At 46.0% G+C, this 5859-nt stretch overlaps 1 long non-coding RNA gene across 1 annotated transcript; it reads left to right on the plus strand.

Moving 5' to 3' along the window:
- The first annotated feature begins 4757 nt into the window (after window positions 1-4757).
- On the plus strand, window positions 4758-5579 carry LOC122459621. The gene is made up of 2 exons (XR_006280427.1): window positions 4758-4791; window positions 5459-5579. It is a non-coding gene; the product is annotated as an uncharacterized LOC122459621 (long non-coding RNA).
- Window positions 5580-5859: the final 280 nt, after the last annotated feature.

Below are 5859 nucleotides of genomic sequence, written 5' to 3' on the forward strand. Positions count from 1 at the left end.
GTACATGTCATGTTTCTAAAAGATCAGCTACCATAGCTGATACTATTAGGGTCCCTGGGATGGAGCTCGGAGTAGAGGGTGGGCCTGGGCTTCCCCCCCCCCCACCTTTGCCCCCTGATTAATCACTGAGACTGGGAGATAACAGAGACTGTGCAAGGAAGGATAACTTCTCCTCACCTCCCTCACTGGCTTATGATGAAAATGGCTCAATAGACTGTGACCCTTGTCTCTAGAGAAAGAAGGGTTACGTGGAGGGTCACAGTGAGCCTCTGAGGCTAGCGAAATCTGCCAGGAAACGTGGGACCCATGGAGGCAAGGACAGAGCTTTGTCACAATATGTATATAAATCCATATCCATATATGCCCATGCTCCTTTATGAAACTCCATTTATGAGCGGATTCGTATACGGTAGATCTTATTTTTCTTCCAATTCAGGGAAACCCCTCAGGGTTGAAACATCAGCTGCTTTCTGTTACACTGCCATTTGTTATGTAAAATAACTCTGATGTTTCTTTTTTTCCTTGCCCTGGTAGTTTTCCTGTTTTTCTGCTGCGTTTATCTTTAGCTGGTTTTGGCTTCTTAGCCTTCTTTTAAGATGCACAATAGCCCTTTTAGCTATTGCATAAGCAATATTAAAAATAGGATAAAATTGACCCATCTCTGTATTTAAAATAGACAAAAGAGATGTATGTCAGGCCCTTTAAAAGAGCCTACCACCTTACTAGCTAACTGCTTGGTTAAACTACACAATGTTGGTCTGGAGTCCAGCCATCCAACAACATAGGAGGTATTTACATTAGGTTTTGCTTAGTCCACTAAGAAGATAGAGGCTATTTGTAAAATTCAGATCTGGAGCTAGGTTCAGATTTTGAACACCCCATGGTTACATGGTATTCGGAATGGGGTTTGGGCCTATCACTAATGTAAGATCTAACATCCAACTTATTATACTTAGAACAAAATCTATGTATAGTATACTGTCATGCTACACTATACTTGCTAATATTTTTCAGACCTTTTTAAAGTCTTGTTAGGTTGACATATACTTTGAATTTATGTGCAATACACTGTGTAACAAACTACATATCCATGTCAACATCACATTGTAATTCTTGTCCTAAACCTTCCCCTTCCCCCATCTTTGTTTATTCTGTTCACTTTTTTGTGTGCATCTAGGTTTCACCTGTAAAGCTTTTTAGGGTAAGGCCATCTCTGTACATAGCCCTGTGAGCACCGAACACATTTATGGGTGCTCAGAAATAAACATCAGTTAATGCACATATCATTATGGGTATGGGAAACCTTCACGTATTTCTGCGTATTGCAGTTTTACACAGAGATAGCTTTCTCCAGGTGTATGGGTAATGTATCATAATTTCTGTTTTAAAGATCCCACCCACCCCCTAATTCAGAACAAAACTAGAGATTTTAAAAAATGGGATTTTTTTATTCAATACAATGTGTCAAACAAGGATATAATCAAACACACATTTGACGAGATGTTCGTTGTAAATCAGCAAGGGTCCCAAGAGCAAGTAAGTGATATGTTTAAAGGTACTTCTGTGAGATTATTCAGAGCAGAGATATATAATTGCCAGTACTTCTGTCCTGTAGTGACTTGATCATGGACTTAATAGACTTGCCTGTTTTAGAAAAAAAATCACTGTGCAGGATCTCTTTGAGAATTAAGCAATAAATAATGACTTTGAACATCATACCCCAGGGGCTACTATAAGGGAAAAAAATTAAAACAACAGGATTTCTCTTTTATGATGCTTCTGCAAAGGGCTTGTATTTCACAGATAGCATACAAACAGAAGGATGTAATGATGCAAAGGGGAGAGTAATATTTTCTTTAGGGCCATATTCCATTCTCACTTATACCAGTGTAAAGCTGGAGTAATGCCATTGACTTCAGGGGAATTACTCAAGATTCATAGTGATCTAACTAAGGCTGGAATCTGACCCTTAGTTAGGAACACGTGAGTCAAGTGTAATTAGCAGGCTAGCCCAGAGTGCTATAGCCACAGAGCAGTGAATTCCTGAACCACGGGATGTGCCATTTTTGGAAATGGAGTCTTATCTGAGGAAATCTGGGTATAAATCAAGGGTTCTCAGGACAAATTATTTGGTGGCCTCCGAGTGCGGCCACCAACACTTTTACCTAAAATACTTAATTAGCTTTAGGAAAAACAAATAAATATATACATATATACTTCCAAATCATTGTAATTTATTTATTGCAAGCTAGTTACTCAGCCCTGGCAAGTCTGGGGACAAATTAAGCCCTGGATGGGAGACTGGGGGAGGCAGCGAGGGCCAGAAACGATGGGGGGGGTGGCAGGGGGAGGCAGCGGGGGGCCGGCGCCTGAAGCCCCACGGCTGGAGGATGGAGCTGGAAGCTGTGCAGCCAGAGCCCAGGACTGGAGCCTGCAGCCTCGCGGCCAGAGCCTGCCTCCCCACCATCCCCGGGCTGAAGCCCAAAGCCTGAGCCCACTGCCCCGGGAAGGTGGGGAACTCACCAGCTGCCTGCTTCTCCAGCGTTGTGCCCCAGGGGTCTCCAGAGGAGGGCAGGGCCCAACCCCTGCTGGCAACTCCAGCAACCAACATCAAAGTGGTGCATCCAGGACCACCAGGGTGCAGGAGGGGCTGCAGCTTCCCCTGCAATCACAGCCCAGGAGGCTGGGGCTGCAAGAAAAGCCCCTGGTGGCTGCATTTGAGAAATGCTCATATAAATAGAGAAAAAAATAGGCCTCATACCTATGGACGCTGCATATTGTGTTGATTCACTGAAAACACTCCGGTCATCACAATATACTCAGTGTCACAAACAGAAACAAGAATTTATCATTGGAGAGAGCCAATAGCTCATCTATTGTTAATGTTTATTATTTGTACTTTTGTAGCACCTCAGAGCCTTGATGTGCTAAGCGCTGTACTAACAGAGCAAAGACAGTCCCTCCTGCAAAGACCTTACAATTGAATCTGTCCCCTTTGAATCATAGAACCATAGGACTGGAAGGGAACTCAAGAGGTCATCTAGTCCAGTCCCCTGCACTCATGGCAGGAATAACAGCATGGCTACATTTGCGAGTTAGAGTGCATTAAAGCAGCCCAGTGCACTGTAACTCATGATGCGTCCACACTGGCAAGGGTCGTAGAGTGCTTTGACTCCACAGCTAGAGCGCTCCTGGTACTCCACCTCAGCGAGTGGAATAACGTTTGATGCACCCCTGCCGCGGCACCAGTGTGGACACCCTGGTCTGTTAGAGCACTCTGATCGGCCTCCAGAAGTGTCCCACTGTCATAAATATAAAGGGAAGGGTAAACACCTTTAAAATCCCTCCTGGCCAGAGGAAAAACCATTTCACCTGTAAAGGGTTAAGAAGCTAGGATAACCTCGCTGGCACCTGACCACAATGACCAATGAGGAGACAAGATACTTTCAAAGCTGGACGGAGGGGGGGGGGGAACAAAAGGTCTGGGTCTGTCTGTGTGATGCTTTTGCCGGGGACAGAACAGGAATGGAGTCTTAGAATTTAGTAAGTAATCTAGCTAGATATGCGTTAGATTTTGTTGGTTTAAATGGCTGAGAAAATAATCTGTGCTGAATGCATATTCCTGTCTGTGTCTTTTTGTAACTTAAGGTTTTGCCTAGAGGGATTCTCTATGTTTTGAATCTAATTACCTTGTAAGGTATTTACTATCCTGATTTTACAGAGGTGATTCTTTTTACTTTTTCTTCTATTAAAATTCTTCTTTTAAGAAACTGAATGCTTTTTCATTGTTCTTAAGATCCAAGGGTTTGGGTCAGTGGTCACCTATGCAAATTGGTGAGGATTTTTATCAAACCTTCCCCAGGGGTACAAGGTTTTGGTGAGGATTTTTGGGGGAAAGACATTTCCAAACAGGCTCTTTCCTAATCAAATAAAACTGGTTAGACATTTGGTGGCGGCAGCGAAAGTCCAAGGGCAAAAGGTAAAATAGTTTGTACCGTGGGGAATTTTTAACCTAAGCTGGTAAAAGTAAACTTAGGAGGTTTTCATTCAGGTCCCCACATCTGTACCCTAGAGTTCAGAGTGGGGAAGGAACCTTGACACCCACAATGCCTGTTCTTGCCACTCTGGTCATCACTTTGAACTCTACTGCCCTGCCTTAAAGTGACCAACCTTCAGACCTGCCCTTTAAATTCTCTGGGAATTTTGAAAATCCCCTTCCTGTTTGCTCAGCCAGGCGTGGAGTGCTCTCAGCACATCTTTCCAGGTGACCATGCCTTCACGCACCCGCCGATCCCCAGTATAGAGCAATGGCAAGGTGCTGAACCTCATCAGTGTTTGGGTGGAGGAAGCTGTCCAGTCCCAGCTGTGCTCCAGCCGAAGGAATTATGATACCTTTGGGCAGATATCAGGGGACATGATGGAAAGGGGCCATGATTGGGATGCTCTGCAGTGCAGGGTTAAAGTGAAGGAGCTGCAGAATACCTACTAGAAAGCCCGCAAGGCAAACCAGAGCTGCGCCCACGACCTGCCGTTTCTACAAACAGCTGGATGCGATACTTGGGGGTGACTTCACCTCCATTCTGAGAACCACCATGGACACTTCAGAGCCCAGTTCAACAAGGCAGGAGGAGGAGGAGGAGGAGCAAAATGGGAGTGAGGGTGCTGAGGAGGAGGGAGACACCCTGGCATTCCTAGATGCATGCAGCCAGGAGCTGTTCTCAAGCCAAGAGGAAGGTAGCCAGTTGCCGCGGCCAGTGCTTGGGGAAGGACAAACACCAGAGGAGGTTCCTGGTAAGCGGCTTTTATTTTGGGAAGGAAGTTATTCAGTGCGGGCTCTTGGGGCAAGGAGCGTTAGGGCTGCATGCATGTCTAGATACGAAATAGGGCATTGATGTGCTCTCTCACATTGTGGTAATCGGCCCCAGTGATCTCCTCAAAGGTCTCATGCAGAAGCTAGGCAATGAGTTTGCACAGGATTCTCAGGAGAGCCACTGTGGTCCTTGTCCCAGTCAGGCTAATATGTCCACGCCACTGTGCCGTGAGGAGCTGGGGGACCATTGCTGCACACAGGCAAGCTGCATATGGGCCAGAGCAGAAGACGCATTGCAGTAGAAGACCCTCCCTTGCTTCCCAGGTCACCTTCAGCAGTGAGATATCTTCCAGGATGAACTCCTGTGGAAAATGTGGGGACAGTGTTCAGTTTAGGGGCCCCCTGCAGCTGTTGGCTCTCCTCAAGGCACAGAAACCCAGAGGACAATACAGCCATGAAAGAATCAGTCCCCCTTGACCCTGTGCTTACTCACCATTTTGGGGCTCCTGTGGGTTATGTGCGCTCGCTTTGGGATGGGCAAATTATACTATTGTGTAGACTGTGCTTGCCCTTGAGTATGGGGGAATCATTGCTCTGTCTGGTGTGAACAATGCTGCCTCTGTTAGGTGATGCATTTTGCCTTTACAGATGCAACCTTGAAATCTCAGCCATCCATGTTATCACCGTCTGAAAGGCTGCAAAGAATCAGGAAGAGGCCACACAGAAGCAAAGAGGACCTGCTGTATGAAGTCATGCAGCACTCCCTTAACGAAAATCAAAAAGTGCAGGAGTGGCAGGAGAGTGAAAGGAGGGTCCGCCAGCAGAATGTGGGTTGCCGGCATCAAAGCACAGAGTGGCTGATAAGCATCATGGAGCGCCAAGCAGACTCAATCCAAGCGCTCGTAGCCATGCAGGCCAGGACTGAGAGCACACTGAGTGCATATTTTATAGTTTTTTCCTGTTCCACTCCTTGCCAGTCTGTCTGAGCACTCTGAGGTTCATGAATTTCTGACCACTCTACAGTTCATGAATTTATCCACCCAACACCA

The sequence above is a fragment of the Dermochelys coriacea genome, chromosome 3 (assembly GCF_009764565.3).
Source record: "Dermochelys coriacea isolate rDerCor1 chromosome 3, rDerCor1.pri.v4, whole genome shotgun sequence".
NCBI lineage: Eukaryota > Metazoa > Chordata > Testudines > Dermochelyidae > Dermochelys > Dermochelys coriacea.